The sequence below is a fragment of the Lathyrus oleraceus genome, chromosome 4 (assembly GCF_024323335.1).
Source record: "Lathyrus oleraceus cultivar Zhongwan6 chromosome 4, CAAS_Psat_ZW6_1.0, whole genome shotgun sequence".
Lineage (NCBI taxonomy): Eukaryota > Viridiplantae > Streptophyta > Magnoliopsida > Fabales > Fabaceae > Lathyrus > Lathyrus oleraceus.
Window position 1 is genome coordinate 107,767,555 of NC_066582.1, and position 17,683 is coordinate 107,785,237.

General features: G+C 40.3%; 1 non-coding gene across 1 annotated transcript; it reads right to left on the reverse strand.

Annotated features, from left to right (window-relative positions):
• Window positions 1–15,065: 15,065 nt before the first annotated feature.
• Window positions 15,066–15,172, reverse strand: LOC127077756 (small nucleolar RNA R71). The gene has a single exon (XR_007787531.1). It is a non-coding gene; the product is annotated as a small nucleolar RNA R71 (small nucleolar RNA).
• Window positions 15,173–17,683: the final 2,511 nt, after the last annotated feature.

A 17,683-nucleotide genomic window follows, 5' to 3' on the forward strand; every position in this document is an offset into this window, starting at 1 on the left:
GAAATGTCTGTTCACGAAGAGCAATGGGTATGACATAGACGCTTGGGCCACATTAGCATGAGAAAATTATCTCAGCTAAATAAACTCGAGTTAGTCAGAGGCCTACTTAAGCTGAAGTTTTCTTCAGATGCTCTGTGTGAAGCATGTCAGAAAGGAAAATTTTCAAAAACATCTTTCAAAAAGAAAAATATTGTTTCTACCTCTAAGCCTCTGGAACTTCTTCACATTGATTTATTTGGTCTTGTGAAAACAGCATCAGTCAATGGAAAGAAGTATGGACTAGTCATTGTTGATGATTTCAGTCGTTGGACATGGGTAAAATTCCTAAAGCAGGAGAGTGAGTCTCACTCTGTATTCACTAGCTTCTGTTCTAAAGTGCAAAAAGAATTTTACTCTAAAATTATCAGAGTCAGAAGTGATCATGGTGGGGAATTTGAAAACAAATTTTTTGAGGAATTATTTGACTCTAATGGAATATCCCATGATTTCTCCTGCCCTAGAACTCCACAACAAAATGGAGTTGTGGAGAGGAAGAATAGGACACTCCAACAGATGGCCAAAACCATGATCAATGAAACAAATGTGGCTAAGCACTTTTGGGCCGAAGCTGTAAATACAGCGTGTTACATTCAGAACAGAATCTCCATAAGACCTATTTTGGAGAAGACTCCCTATGAACTGTGTAAAGGAAGAAAACCAAACATTTCATATTTTCATCCTTTTGGATGTTCCTGTTTTATTTTAAATACTAAAGAACATCTGAACAAGCTTGATTCCAAAGCACAAAAAGGTATTATGTTAGGATACTCAGAACGCTCTAAAGGCTACAGAGTATACAATACAGAAACCAAAATTGTGGAAGAATCAATTCATGTCAGATTTGATGATAAGCTTGACCCTGAAAAGTCAAAGCTAGTTGAGAAATTTGCAGATTTGGAGATCACTCTTGCAGGATCTGACGAGAAGATTAAAGCTCCAGAAGCAACTGACATTCAAACCTCAGAAGGAACTAACTCCCCAGTAATCCCAAAGAAAGCTAAAAGTCGCCTCAACATATCTGAAGAGTTGATTCTGGAAAATAAGGACGAACGTGTCCGAACTAGGTCTACCTTCAAGACTTCTGAAGAAACTCCTCTAGGACTAGTATCTCTGATCGAGCCTACTTCCCGTGATGAGGCACTTCAAGATAGAGACTGGGTTCTAGCCATGCAAGAAGAGCTAGATTAATTCACAAAGAACGACGTTTGGGATCTTGTTCCTAGGCCCAGAGGCACTCATGTTATCGGAACCAGATGGGTATTCAGAAACAAGCTGAATGAGAAAGGAGACATTGTCAGAAACAAAGCTCGACTGGTGGCTCAAGGTTACAGTCAACAAGAAGGTATTGACTACAATGAAACCTTTCCTCCAGTCGCCGGGTTAGAATCTATTCGCTTGCTTGTATCATTTGCTATAAATCATTCTATCAAATTGTATCAAATGGATGTCAAGAGCGCATTCCTTAATGGTTATATATCAGAAGAAGTGTATGTCAACCAACCTCCAGGTTTTGAAAATTCAAATTATCCAAAACATGTTTTTAAACTTAAGAAATCTTTATATGGACTTAAACAAGCTCCCAGAGCTTGGTATGAACGATTAAGTAATTTTCTTCTGGAACATGATTTTATCAGAGGGAAAGTTGACTCCACACTCTTCTGTAAAAACCTTAATAATGATCTCATGATATGCCAGATATACGTTGATGATATCATTTTTGGTTCAGCTAACGCCTCTATATGTCAAGAATTCTCTGAGCTAATGCAGGCAGAATTTGAAATGAGCTTAATGCAAGAACTAAAGTTCTTTCTAGGGATTCAAATCAATCAAACTTCAGAAGTCACGTACGCTCATCAAAGCAAATACATAAAAGACATTCTGAAGAAATTTGATATGGCTGAATGCAATTCTGCAAAGACACCCATGCATCCAACCTGCATTCTTGAAAAAGAAGAAGTCAGTAAAAAGGTTTGTCAGAAGCTCTATCGTGGTATGATAGGCTCCCTTCTCTATCTGACTGCTACTCGCCCTGATATTCTATTGAGTGTTTGTCTCTGTGCCAGATTTCAATCAGATCCTAGAGAAACTCACTTAACAGCAGTTAAGAGAATTCTCAAATATCTGAAAGGAACTCCTAACCTGGGCCTGATGTATGAGAAAACATCAGAGTATAGACTATCTGGTTTTTGTGATGCAGATTACGCAGGAGACAGAATGGAACGAAAAAGCACATCTGGAAATTGTCAGCTCTTGGGAAACAATCTGATATCCTAGGCCAGCAAAAGATAATCAACCATAGCCTTGTCCACTGCAGAAGTGGAATACATCTCAGCATCACTGTGCACTACTCAGATGCTCTGGATGAAGAATCAGTTAGAGGATCTGCAAATATTCGAGATTCTCAACAATAAGCTGTTTACAACTTCTCTCAACAAATGGATTCAAGCGAACAAGCTCCAAGTTCAAGCAACCCAAACCCAGCAGTTACTGGTGTAGTCACTACTCCCATCTACAAAGAGCCTCACATCAACCTTGCAATGCCATTTGAGAAGCTGGAAATTCTATGTGAATCCTTGGTGGATTTTGACAACATGCGTAGGAACGACATTGATCTCACAGATGAACTCAGAAATCAAGGTTGGGGAAACTACTTCAAATGCCTATATGGTCCAGTTTACACAAATCTTGTGAAGGAATTCTGGAGATTCGCTGATGCTGATGACCACTTCATTGTCTCATATGTTCTGGTAGTCAAGATAGTGATAACTGAGAAGTCCATTGCTGCTCTTCTGGGCATCGAAAAAGATGGAGGCAGAAGAATCTATAACATCAATCCTAGGGCAAAATACATTTCCCAAGAGATTAACCCAACAATCTTCAAGCAAAACGCAGAAGGCAACCCCTCCAAGAATAAGGAGCTACTTCAGAACCTCCGTGTCTGGCTGAAGATCATTCTGGGTACCATTCATCATCGCCCATCGTCAAACTCCTCAGACTACATCAACACAGACCAGAAGTGCATTTTGTACTGCATCCACAAGGGTCTGAAGCTCTGCCTTCCAGCACTTCTTTTCAAGTATCTCAGAGACTCTGTACGAGATACAAGAAACCACATGAAGCCCAGAAACTACATTCCTCTGGGAAGGCTAATCTCTGACTTTCTGATTGAAAGTCGCCTGGTGGACCACCTATTAAAGTTCAGACTCATGGAAGACGTAATGATCGACACTGGAAAACCTCTCAACGCCAAAAATCTGAAGAGCATGGGGATTCTGGATCAGGTCAAACTCAAACCTACTCTGGACACCTCCTGGGAAGCTCTAAAAGATCAGAGGGAGATCCCTCATGGACTCTATCTGTTCTAAAAGGAAGACCCCTGAGATGTAATCCTTTTCTATCTGGATAATCTGATGAAAGAAGGAGTGAATATCTCAGAGTTCAACCTAAGCGATCTCCCAGATACGACTCCAAACTTCATGAAACATCCACGAGGACCCTCTGATAAGGCGAGGCAAGCGAAGAAGGCAAAGCTAGGAGAATCCTCTGGATCAAGACCTCTAGCACCTCTGCATGAGCCTTCTGGTAAGTCTGTTTCTCTTGCTCCCTCTGCACAAACACGACCCATTGCTTCTTCTATTCCTCCACCAACACCTATCTACGCTCACTCAAAAACCCCTCCTTCTACCACTAAAACATCTCATCAACCATCCCAGAAATTCAACCTTGCCACACCACCTTACCTCTATCTGACGCAGAAATGCTGAACGAAACCACCTCTTCACCTTCTTCCCCAGAATCACCTCCCTACTACAACGTTTCATCAGACATAGAACATTCTGACCCCTCATCTCCTACTTTAGCCCAACTTCACGCTCAGACTCTGGGCTCACAACAGCCACCATAAACCCCACCTGAACCTAAAGTCACTTCACCACCAGCAGAACAACCAAACTCAACACCATCTGACCTTCAACCCTCTGAACCAATTACCTCTGACACACCCCCACCAAACACATCCGCTGAACCACAAACTCTCAACCTAAGCCCTCCCACTTCTCCACCTCCACCCTCTGAACCACAAAACACCCTGCCAACCCTAGAAGAAGCAATAGTGTTGTTTGCAGGAGCCTCAGTTGACAAGGTCAAGTCTCTGACCATTAACTCTGGCATCAGTGATGATCCTTCAGCTGTTAGGACACACTGGAACAGAGTTATTGGATGGATGACCTTTGAAGCCTTCAAACTGAAGAGCCTCTCCGAGCAAGTCAAAAACGACTTCATCAGAGATGCTAAAGTAAGACTACAGGAGCGCTTAGCCAGAGAAGCTGAGGAGTAGGCCAGAAAGGAAGCAGAAGAAAAAGCAAGGCAAGAGGAAATTCAAAGACTTAAGGAAACTGAAGCCAAAAGCTCTAGCTGACGTTGCTGCTGCTGAGGCTGAAGCAAAAGCTGTTGCTGAAGCTGAAGCTAAAGCCGCTGCTGAAGCTGAAACTCGTCGTGCTGAAGAATCTGCCAGCAGGGTAGAACCGGATGCTCTGACTCAGGGGGAGTCTTCCACCTTTGTCCCTCTGGTTCTCAAGACTCTTAAAGATCTTCAGAAGGAGCAGAAGGAAGTCCGAGCTAGATTGGATCAATAGGATTCAGTCAACATCAACATTCAGAATCTGCTGACCCAACTGCTTCAGAGGATGCCTCCACCTCCAAACCCTTAGGCACCTAGGATTTTCCTTTGCTGATTTGCTTGTTGCTTTCTGATTTTGTTTGTTCTTGCTTTCTGCTGTTTGTGCTGTTTGTGCCTTTCCTTTTTTGCTAAGTCTTTTTGATTCTGACAAAAAGGGGGAGAAATAAAAAACAGCTCTGATGAAAAAATATCTAAATCCTTTAGTACTTTGCGAACATTCTATTCAATAAAATGGTTCTAATCCTTTTTGACTCAGATATTTGCAGAAGAGTATCTAGAAACATCATATCATGGAAGCTCCGGTAAGAACATCTGAACTCCCAGGCTTATCTCAGGGGGAGCTCACTTCTATCTGATCTGATAAATTCTTATCTCTAAATGTTTCATCTATAAATTAAGGTTGTTTTGTCATCATAAAAAAGGGGGAGATTGTAAGAACAAAATTAGTTCTACAATAGAATCCAGGATTTTGATGATAACAAAGGATGAAACCAAAAATGGCACCCTAACGAAATTTCTCTAAGTATGCAGGACTCTGAACAGAAACAAAGGAATCTGATCTATTTATCAGATACAAACTCTAATCAGATACAAAGTATCAGAAGCATCTGAAGAAGAAGTGCGCTCTAGAAGTTCTGACTCTGAGCAAAACAAGATAGCAGAAGACCAGAAGCTCTAAGCTTCCACTGGACTCAGTTCTGATGATCTAAAAGGCCAATTCTCTTAGAAGCTCTGACGTAACCTCAACGCAATCTCCGGTTGACACAGTAACTCCGAGATAACAAAGACTCTGATGAAGATTCCCCAAATCCAGAAAGAGTAACGGAAAGAACTTCTTCAAATGGAAAGAAAGTATTTTTAGAAAGAAGTTATTCAGGGAGACAAATTGGTTATGGCAAGAAACACAGAAGTAATGACATTGAATGCTCATCAAAGACCAATATTTTGTCATCACTCCAACGTTCCTTTCACCACTATATAAAGGACAACATACTTCAGTGAGAGACACAACAACGCACAAAAAATTCTTTACATTCTCTCTTAGTTTTTCACGAAGTGTTGCTCATACGTGAAAACACCTACTTGCTTATTCTGCTGTAATATTTGCTTACTCTTAGAAGCACTCTCGATTACAAATCTATTTTTGCTAAATTGCTTTTGTTCCTCAAGTGACTCTGCGTAGTCTGTATACTTGGGAGGACCAAGAGATCACTCTCTTAGACGTTTGGTTGTATTAATCTTTCAAGATTAGTGGATTAAGTCCTTTTTGAAGACGAAATCACCTTGGCCGGGTGGACTGGAGTAGCTTTGTGTTATAAGCGAACCAGTATAAAATTCTGTGTGTTCTTACTTTTGAAAAAGCTTTTATTTTCCAAAACAATTCAACCCCAACCCCCCCTTTCTTGTTTTTCTCACCTTCAACATCACCAACCTGAGAGATATGGATATCCCATAACTGATCAAGGTGATGTATTACTCATGGATCAAGATGAGCCTGTGACCTACCAAGAGGCCATAACTGGTCCCGAGTATGAGAAGTGGCTAGAAACCATGAAATCTGAAATGGATTCCATGTACACAAACCAAGTTTGGACCTTGGTAGAGCCTCTTGTAGGAGTTAACCCTATAGGATGCAAGTGGGTCTTCAAAAAGAAGACTGACATGGATGGTAAGGTACATACCTATAAGGCAAGATTGGTTGCAAAAGGATATAAACAAATTCATGGGGTTGACTATGATGAAACCTTTTCACCAGTTGCAATGCTTAAATCTGTTCGGATTTTACTTGCTATCGCTACATATCATGATTATGAAATATGGCAGATGGATGTCAAAACTGCTTTCCTTAATGGGAATCTTCTTAAGGATGTGTACATGACACATCCTGAAGGATTTGACATACCAGAAGAAGCCCAAAAGATATGTAAGTTACAAAGATCAATTTATGGATTGAAGCAAGCTTCCAGAAGCTGGAATCTTCGTTTTGATGAAACGGTAAAACAATATGGATTCATCAAGAACAAAGATGAGCCTTGTGTCTACAAGAAGGTTAGTGGGAGCATGATCGTTTTCCTGGTATTATATGTAGATGACATATTACTCATTGGAAATGATGTCCCTACCCTACAACAAGTAAAGTCTTGGTTGGGGAAATGCTTTTCTATGAAGAACCTAGGTGAAGCAGCCTATATATTAGGAATCAGAATCTATAGAGATAGATCACAAAAACTGCTTGGCCTAAGTCAGAGTACGTACATAGACGAAGTGTTGAGACGCTTTAATATGCATGATTTCAAGAAAGGATTCATACCTATGCAACATGGATTGTGTCTATCAAAAACACAATCCCCTTCAACTAAGGAAGAAAGGGATCGCATAAATAAGATTCCATATGCATCTGCAATAGGATCTATCATGTAAGCCATGTTATGTACTCGACCAGATGTCTCGTATGCTTTAAGTGCAATGAGTAGGTACCAATCTGATCCTGGTGATGCCCATTGGGTAGCTGTCAAGAATATCCTTAAGTATTTGAGAAGGACTAAGGACTCATTCTTGATATATGGAGGTCAGGAAGAGTTGGTTGTAATTGGATACACCAATGCTAGCTTCCAGACAGATAAGGATGACTTTAGATCACAATCCAGTTATGTGTTTTGCTTAAACGGTGGCGCTGTGAGCTGGAAAAGTTCAAAGCAAGATACAGTTGTTGATTCTACAACCGAGGCCGAGTATATTGTTGCCTCAAGTGCAGCAAAGGAAGTTGTTTGGATCAAAAAGTTCATTAGTGAACTTGGCATAGTTCCTAGCATTGTGGATCCCATTGGTCTCTATTGTGATAACAATGGTGCCATCGCACAAGCTAAGGAGCCTAGAACTCACCAAAGATCCAAACACATACTTAGGCGTTATCACCTTATTCGAGAGATAATAGATAGAGGAGATGTGAAAATATGCAGAGTACCTACACTTGACAATATTGCTGACCCACTGACAAAGCCTCTTGCGTAGCAGAAGCATGATGGCCATACTAGATCTATGGGCATTAGGGGTATGCCTGATTGACTCTAGTGCTAGTGGGATATTGTTGGTGTAAGCCCTAAGGGCCAATACTTTTGGTACTTGTATCAAATTATTTATTAATAATAAAAGGCTTTTTCTTTATTATGTTTATCTAATAAAGTCCCTAGAATAGATAGTCCGTTTAATGTATCAAGTGTGACTTAATCATGAGATCACATTAAACATAAAGACATTATTCTTAAAGTATCCGTAGTCGAAGGATTTATCAGATCACATGACATTTTCGTGTCTTAGGTAGCAGTGATGTGTTGCTAGATACCGCTCACTGTTTATCATGTTAAATACGTGATTTAATAAAATTGCCAATGCCACAAAAACCTACAGGGTCACACACAAAGGACGGATTGATGAGAGATAGAGTACTAAGGAATACCATAATGTACGGTGTCCTTAAGTGAATTGTAGAACATCGTAAGGTACGGTGTACTTAAGTCGAATACGAAATATGGTAAGGTACCACACACTTAAGTGATTTTGGCATATTATAAGATATGGGCCATATACACTTGAGTGGGCCTTTTAGCTTGCAGCCCACACAAGTGGTTCTATACATAGAACGCTTGTGTAGAAGCATTATACAATTGCAATTTCGTTTCTCTCTCTCTCTCTCTCGCTCTCACTCAAAGCCTTCATTCGTAGCAGTTAGCACTGAGATTGAAGGAATCCGTTCGTGTGGACCGAGTAGAGGCATTGTCATCATTCAACGTTCGTGATCGCTCCGTAGATCTGCGCAAAGGTTACAATCGCCACAAGAGGTAACGATTCTATCACTGATCATGCCCATTCGTAAGGATCATTAAAGGAGAAATTTTAAATTCCGCTGCGTTTTGGATCGCCCTTCTCCTTCAAGTTTATATTTCCTCAAACACTGGAATAACTTCAACAAATCCTCAACATGTTCCTCTTCATCAATTGATTTAGAAATCATGTCATCGACATAAACTTCAATCTCTTTATGCATCATATCATGAAAAAGAGTAGTTATTTCTCTCTGGTAAGTCGCACCAGCATTCTTTAGACCGAAAGGCATCACTCTATAACAGAATGTTTACCAAGGTGTAATGAATGTGGTCTTCTCCATATCTTCGGGTTCCATCTTGATCTGATTATATCCGGAAAATCCATCCACAAACGAAAAGACTTTGAATTTAGCAGTATTGTCTACCAACATATCAATGTGTGGTAGAGGGAAATCATCTTTCGGACTGGCTTTATTCAAATCTCTATAATCGACACACATGCGGACTTTTCCATCTTTCTTCGGCACAGGCACAATATTGGCCACCCATTGCGGATACTCAGCGGTTACAAGGAAACCGACATCAATCTGCTTTTGCACTTCCTCTTTGATCTTCACAGCCATATCAGGATGCGTTCTTCTTAACTTCTGCTTGATTAGCGGGCATTCTGGCTTCAACGACAATCTATGCTCCACAATCTCAGAATCCAAACCCGACATGTCTTAATAGGACCAAGCAAACACATCTGAATACTCTCGAAGAAGATCAATCAACCCCTTCTTGACATCTGAACACAGGCGAGACTCAATCTTGACTTCCTTCACCTCATCCTCGGAACCCAAGTTAACAAGCTCAATCCGCTCTTTGAACGGCTGAATGGTCTTTTCGTCTTGCTTAAGAAGACAGGATAATTCATCACTCACTTCTACATCACTTTCCTCCTCAGCCTCAAACACAAGGAATTCAAAATTTGGAGAAGGAGAAGGATCATTGTATTCAATGGGGTTAGGAACCTACCTGCATAATGATTGGAAATTTTGGTTTTAGAGAAGTGAATTTGTGACCAAATATTATGTAGATGGACAATTATATTATTTATTTATGTTTTTTATAATTACCATTTTCAGAATAAAGCAAAAAGTAAAAACAAGTCATCATATATGTGGATGAATAGAATTAATTTTATTAATGATCAATTTGAAAATGCCCAAACAATGTTCACTTCTCCCTTAGGCATAGGCGAAGCATTTTGAAAACATATAAAAGTAATTACTTAGATCTATGCAAAACAACAGGAATATCAACAGCAGTCCAATTGTTGCAAGCCTTTCCATGCGTCACAAAATTGGTGCAGTTTTCCTCTTCATCATCCTCTAGCACAGCAGCTAAGTGTTGTTCATTGCCATGAATGAACCCTCCGTTGCAGAAGCTAAGTTGCATATCTTCATACCTTGCAGTTGATGAACCTTTCTGGAACCCCAAACCGGTTCTACCTTTGTTGTCGGAGACCTTTACCATGCGCCCCCACTGATCAACATTGCCCTCTCCCACAATCTTCTTAGCATCTTTCAATAAGGACGTAGGTGCCCCAACTCTCTTTTCAGAAGAAATAGATAAGGCCTGGAACGGGGTTCCAACCTCATCCTCAGCCTCAACGTAAGAGAAAGATGACAAATGGCTAACCAACAACGCCTTCTCTCCACCAACAATCACAAGCTTGCCATTCTTCACAAATTTGAGTTTTTGGTGCAATGTGGAGGTAATAGCTCATGCCTCATGAATCCATGGCCTTCCCAACAAGCAACTGTAGGCCGGGTGGATATCCATTACTTGAAAAGTAATCTGAAAATCACTTGGACCTATCATCACTGGAAGGTCCACTTATTCAATGACAGTTTTGCGCGAACCATCAAAGGCCTTGACAATTACACCACCATACCTCATAGGTGCTCCTTGGTATGATAGCTTTGACAGAGTTGACTTCGGAAGTACATTCAGTGACGACCCGGTGTCAACTAGCACATTTGACAAAGCATCCTCTTTGCAATTCATAGAAATGTGCAAAGCCAGATTATGATTCCTTCCCTCCTCAAGGAGTTCTTCATCACAGAAGCTAAGATTATTGCAAGAAGTGATGTTAGCCACGATATGATCGAATTTGTCCACTGTAATATCATGCTCTACAAAAGCTTGTTCCAGAACTCTCTGTAGTGCTTCTCTGTGCGCTTCAGAATTCATGAGCATAGACAACACTGAGATCTTTGAGGGGGTTTGGAGCAGCTGCTCCACCATATTGAACTCGCTTCTTTTAATCAACCGCAGTACCTCATCATCATCGTTAGCTTTCAAATTGCTGGATTCACTAGACTTACCTTTTGAAACACCAACTGGATCTTCAACAGGCACTTCCACCTTCTTACTCACAATTGATTCTTCCTTATCTTTTGGGAACACCGGCCCACACACACGATGATTGCGGGTCACCTTGGTAACATCAGCAATGCTCACCATAGAGCTAGTCGTAGGCAACGGAACCTCTTGACCACCCTCTATCATTGTAGCATTATACTGATATGAAACAGCTTTATCAGATGAATACGAGACTGGGCCCGCTAACCGTATTACCAACGGCGATACTGATCTATTACTGACATTGTTACTATTGAGGTTGTCGTACTGGATTACCAATCTCTCTGGCTGCTTGAAAATGGGCACTGTGAAATTCACATCGCCATCTACATGATGGGATTGAACAATCTGAATCATGCCTTCATCCATCAGTCGCTGGATGTCCCTTTTCACAACTTCATAATCCCTCTGGTTAACACTACAAACGGCATAACCATCATGGTCATGCTCACAATCACTTACCAAACAAACATCCTTATGCATCTTCACCAAGGACCTCCGGATAAAACGCACATCAAAAACTTTAAACTCGCCAGGACAACCATCCACCATATTCACAGAAGAGTTCCCATGGGAGGGCAACAGATTTGCTTTCACATTCGGCGCACGGTCCTTGAAGGACACCATTCCACTCTTCATCAGCTTTTGAACCTCATACTTGAGCGGATAGCAGTTTTCGATATCATGTCCGAGTGCTCCTTGATGAAAAGCACAATGGAGCTCAGGCTTGTACCACCAAGGAAGTTGTTATGGAATTTGCGGTGGGTTTCTCGGTTGGATCAGGTTCTTGAGAACCAATGATGGATACAATTCTGCATAAGACATAGGAATCGGGTCGAAATAGACCTCCTTCCTCTCAAAGTTTTGATGATGATGATTGTTGTTATTGTTGTTGTTGTAGGTGTTTGTTCGTTGTTGCGGTTGTTGTTTTTGACGTTGTTGTTGTTGAATTGGTGTTGATTGTTGATTAGAAAATATAGGGATAACGGAAGATACTTGATGATGATGTTGACGGGATGTTGGATTCCTTCTAATCTGAGGCCTCCTCTGCCTCCCACTGCCTATCGCATTTTCTTCATTGTCCTTTTTCTTGCTGAAACTACTGGCATACCTCTTACTTGTCGATGCCTCATCTTTTGACAAACTTCCCTCTCGGCTCCTTCCTCAAGCCTCATCCCCATATTTACCATTTAGGTAAAGTCAATGGGGGCACTAGCAATCATTCGTTCATAATAAAATGAACTCAGTATCTTTAGAAAGATCTTTGTCATCTCTTTTTCCTCCAAAGGAGGAGTGATCTGGGCAGCCAATTCCCTCCACCTCTACGCATACTCTTTAAATGTCTCCTTATCTTTTTGAGACATAGACCTCAACTGGTCTCTATCAGGCTCTATATCCACATTGTACTTGTACTGCTTGATAAAAGCCTCTCCCAGATCATTAAAAGTGTGAATGCTTGCACTATCCAACCCCATATACCAACGGAGGGAAGCACTGGTCAGACTGTCTTGGAAATAATGGATCAACAGTTGATCATTATCGGTCTGAGTAGACATCTTGCGAGCATACATCACTAGATGACTGAGTGGACAAGTATTCCCCTTATACTTTTCAAAGTCAGGCACTTTGAACTTCACCGTGATCTTGACATTGGGCACTAAACACAACTCAACAACACTCTTTCCAAACAAATCCTTACCCCTCAATGTCTTCAATTCCTTGCGCAGCTCAAGAAACTGATCTTCCATTTCATCCATTTTCTCGTAGACATCCGGACCCTCAGACGCCTCAGAGTGATAAATGGTGTCCTCTACACGAGATAAGGTGTGCACAATGGGAGGTGGCACGGACATGACCGGGCTAGATGCCGGCATTGAAGCAAAAGTAGGCGCAAAGTGATGACACTGAAATTCACCGTACTTTCGACTCCGATTTAGCATGCATTTTAGTTGTTTTATTGTCATTTTGTTATGTTATTACTATGTTTCTCTTTGTTTTCAGGTTTTTACTTTAATCGGAGCCCCGATCAAGAAAAGGAGTGAAAACGAGCTAAAAATCCTAAAATTCAGCATTCTACACTTGTGGCTCCCACTGTGGCTGGGGCCATGGACCCTGCCATGACGTATCCTAGCTCAACTTACCTCAACTGCCATGTTCCCCACTATTTCCACTATGGCGCCACTTTTCTCTTGTGGCGGGCGCCACAAGAAGGAAAGTTTTCCCTCCCAATTTCAAACTGAAGGGCATCCTTGTCATTTCCATCATTTTACTTGCCTATAAATAGAAACTCGAATTCACTTGTTTAATCATCCAAACTTAAAGCAAAGGCAAACTTAGAGCAAACTTTGTTTCACTTAGGCATATATTCAGTATTTTAAAGTGGTAATCGCTTCACATCGAGGTGTTACCACAATTGTGTAATCAAGTCTGTGATCGAGTCTGTAATCGAGTTTGGAGCACTTTGGAAGGAAGTTAATCATGCCGCCATTTTCATTTTCGCTTTGCATTTTATTCAACCCTCCGATTGGAGCAGGTTTTTATTACTTTTCCTTTCTCTTTATTTATTTCCCGCACTCGCTTTACTTTATTTATTTTCCGCACTCGCTTTATCTTTATTTATTTCTCGCACTCGCTTTACTTTGTTTACTTCTCGCACTCGCTTTACTTTATTTATTTCCCGCACTCGCTTTACTTTATTTATTTCCGCACTCACACTACTTTTATTTACTTTCCGCACTCGCACTACTTTTATTTAAATTTAAATGCACTTTTATTTTACCATGTCTAACTAAATCTATAAGGTTAAAATGTAAGGATCGTAATTGAACCGATAATCCGTACAATTGTTCGTAGAAACACTTAAGGGCTATTTTGATTTTCAACTTAAGTTTTCCCGCACTTAATTTCCGTTGGGTAAGATCGAAAGTCGTCCAACGTCTTTTTAAACTTAATTGTTTTTAACTATCTCAAAAACAGCGAAAGCACTTTGTTTAGTTTATTAGGAGTTTTTAACTTAAAAAGAAAAGTGATTTTAAAACTATTTTCGGACGCGTTTATAAGTTTAGAGTCTGGTTCGTGAGAACCTCTTTTGGTTAAGAAATCCAGGTTAAAATACTTTTCAACTTAGTCAAGATACTATATTTCTTAAAAATAGGTTTACTACTCTAACGCAATGCGCGCCTTAGAATAAGTGACAATAAGAGGGTTTGATTAGGGAGTACAACTCGGTTCTGAATACGCGAAAGCGACAGTTCCTGTTAAATTGGTTCTTTTCAAAGTAGGAAACACTGCCCATAAGTAGCTCTATTAGCAAGTACTTGGATTATTAATTGATTATGTGAATTACATTCGAGCCTGTCTTTATTAATTGAACTTTATTTAATATTTTAATTTTCATTGCACACTCTAAAAACCCCTATTTTGATTACCTTAGATAAACACCATAACAATAGATAACGATAGATTGACACTTGGTCTCTGTGGATTCGACAATCTTTTATATTACTCTGACGCGTTCGTATACTTACGAAAATCACGCATCAAGTGTTTGGCGCCGTTGCCGGGGACCAATTTCGTCAAATTTCGTACCCTGTTGTTATATCGTTTAGACTTAGGTTATTACCCGCCGGTCAATGCGAAGAACTCACAGCACCGGAAGTTTAGTATACCCTCTGGCGGAACCTGAAAGTTACGCTCGCGCATGTTTATTCTTCCATAGAATTAGGAGAGCTATGGTCGAAGATCAAAACCAAAGACCTCTTAAGGATTTCGCCCAACCATCTAACGAAGAACCTAGTTCTAGTATAGTAAACCCAACCATCCCAGCTAATAATTTCGAACTTAAACCATCCATGTTGCAACTAGTGCAACAGAGACAATTTGCGGGTCTCGCTACTGAGAACCCAAACCAACATTTAAAAATATTTCTCCAATTAGCAGACACTTTTAAAACCAGTGGAGCTTCTCCTGAGGCAATCCGTTTAAGATTATTCCCTTTTTCTCTCAGAGACAAAGCCCTATCATGGTTAGATTCCCTTCCACCCAATTCCATTACGACTTGGGATAACCTTAGAAGAGTATTCCTTGCTAGATATTTTCCCCCAAGTAAGACCTCCGTTCTTCAAAACCATATAACTAGATTTACCCAGAACCAAGGAGAATCGTTGTTCGAAGCTTGGGAGAGATATAAAGAGTTGTTAAGAGCATGCCCACATCATGGTTTAGAAAATTGGTTAATCATTCAAACCTTCTATAATGGACTTCATTATAACACTAAGATGACCATCGACGCTGCCGCAGGCGGTGCTCTGATGAACAAACCTTACCCTGAAGCTAGCGCCCTCATCGAAGATATGGCTCAAAACCATCAATCATGGGGAGTCGAACGAGAGACAGTTGAGAAGAAGGAATCCCAAGGAGGAGTGCATGAAATAAATTCTATAGACATGATGCAAGCTAAAATGGATGCACTAGCCCTCAAGGTCGAGCATATGTGCATAAACATGAACATTGTAGCCGCAGTTTCGTCGGATTGTGAGATATATGGAGCCAAAGAACACCAATCTGCAGAATGTAGTCTATTAAACGAAACCCACTCTAAGCAAGTGAACTACACCCAAGGGAACCCATATTTGAATACCTATAACCCTGGATGGAGGAATCACCCGAACTTCTCCTATAAGAACAATAACCTTATCCAAAATAATGCACCTCCGAGATAACCTGGTTACCAAGCCCCAAGATCAAATCAACTTATGCAACCTGTACCACCAAAGCTGAGCCTTGAGAAAATTATGGAAAATTTTATCACTGCTCAAACCCAACAAAATAAAGAGTTCATGAACCAAAACATTCACATTAATGAACTGATTACTCAGTTAGGAACCCAGGTTGACCAAATAGTTACTCATACTAATATGCTTGAAACCCAGATCTCTCAGGTAGCTTTAAACCAAGCCCCCCAAACCACACCTGGAGGAAAATTCCCTGGACAACCTCAACAGAATCCGAGAGGGCAAGCCAATGCCATTACCCTACGAAGTGGGAATGCTTATGATGAGCCACCAAACCCAAGATTGAGTGAACCCGAAGCTTCTAAGGAACATACCGAAACCACGGATAAAGTGAAGGAACCAGAGGAATCTAGAAACCAAGAAGGTCAAAGAAAAGGAGAAGAACCTAAAGATAAAACTTACATACCACCCCCGCCATATAAACCACCTATACCATATCCGTAAAGACTCAAACAAACCCAGATCAATAACCAATATCAAAAATTTATTAAAGTTATAGAAAAACTTCACGTAGAAATCCCTTTCACGAAAGCCATCACCCAAATACCTTCTTATGCCAAGTTTCTCAAAGACATCCTTACCAACAAACATAGACTAGACGATCCGAAACCCTTGGAATGTAATTCCATTTCCGAGAATAAGTTAGCCAAGAAAGATAAAGATCCTGGAAATTTCTCCATTCCTTTTCTTTTGGGAAGTCATGTCATCGAAAAAGCTTTTCTAGACTTAGGAGCCAGTGTGAGCTTAATGCCTTTAGCAGTTTGTGAGAGGTTAAACTTAGGAGAATTACAACCTACTAAGATGTCACTTCAGTTAGCAGATAGATCTGTTAAGTATCCGATAGGCATTTTAGAAGATGTCCCTATTAGGATAGGTCAATTATTTATCCCTATTGATTTTGTTGTCATGGACATCAAAGAGGACAATGATATATGAAATTCTGGCGTAGTCAGTATTCAGATGTTCTACTTCAAGTCATGACATCTGATCTAACATTGTACCTATTACAGCAAGACAGTTATTACACTCTGTACTAATGTGCACCTTTTCACAGTGTCACGACCTCTCCTTCTATGTCATCCTAGAATGGAGGGACACCTAGTTATGTGCACCTTATCATTCACTTCTGTTGTTTTCCTACACAGATATCAGCAAGATGTCTCAATCCTGTTTTGGACATTATCTGTTACATTGTTCCAGTTTGTTGGTCATGTACTTGTATTTCCTAAATTAAAGGTTGTAACAAGTTAAACTAATTTCCACTTATTAAGGAGCTAACAAATAGATTATTTGCCAGGTTCATTAATTGTAGCTTAGTTGTTAGTTTCCTAGATTTTAGATCAGCTGGTGGATTCCTGAAGAATAGCTTGAGAAAAATCCTGAAACAGAAAAACTAACCATCCAACAATTTAGCATATGCAGTCAGGAGTGAATGTCACAACATTCCGTTTGACATCCAAGTCCAGAACCATATGCTAAGTCTGCTTGGTTCCTGAAAATAGACTGTGCTAAATTTGTTGTACTGTAAAAGACCAACCAGTCTCTACTTCAGTATCAGCTTACTGGAGGAACTGTCAAGACATCCAGTTTGACAGTTGCACAATGATCTTTTGGCCAGGTCTGTTATGCTTTTGAACTCCAGACTTCACTACATACTGAACTGAAATCATCAGCTTATTAAACAGTATGTGTTGTTGTTGATGAATGTCAAAACATTCTGATTGACATTCCAACAGAAGGCTATGTATCAGGTCTGCTATTATCTTGATGAACAGACTGGAATACATGCTTAGTTATGGCAGACATGATTATATCATACAGAAGGAAAACAAACACAGGAAATTGTTAACCCAGTTCAGTCCAACATGACCTACATCTGGGGGCTACCAAGCCAGGAAGAAGATCCACTATTAGTAGTATCAATTCAGAGTTAAACTCCC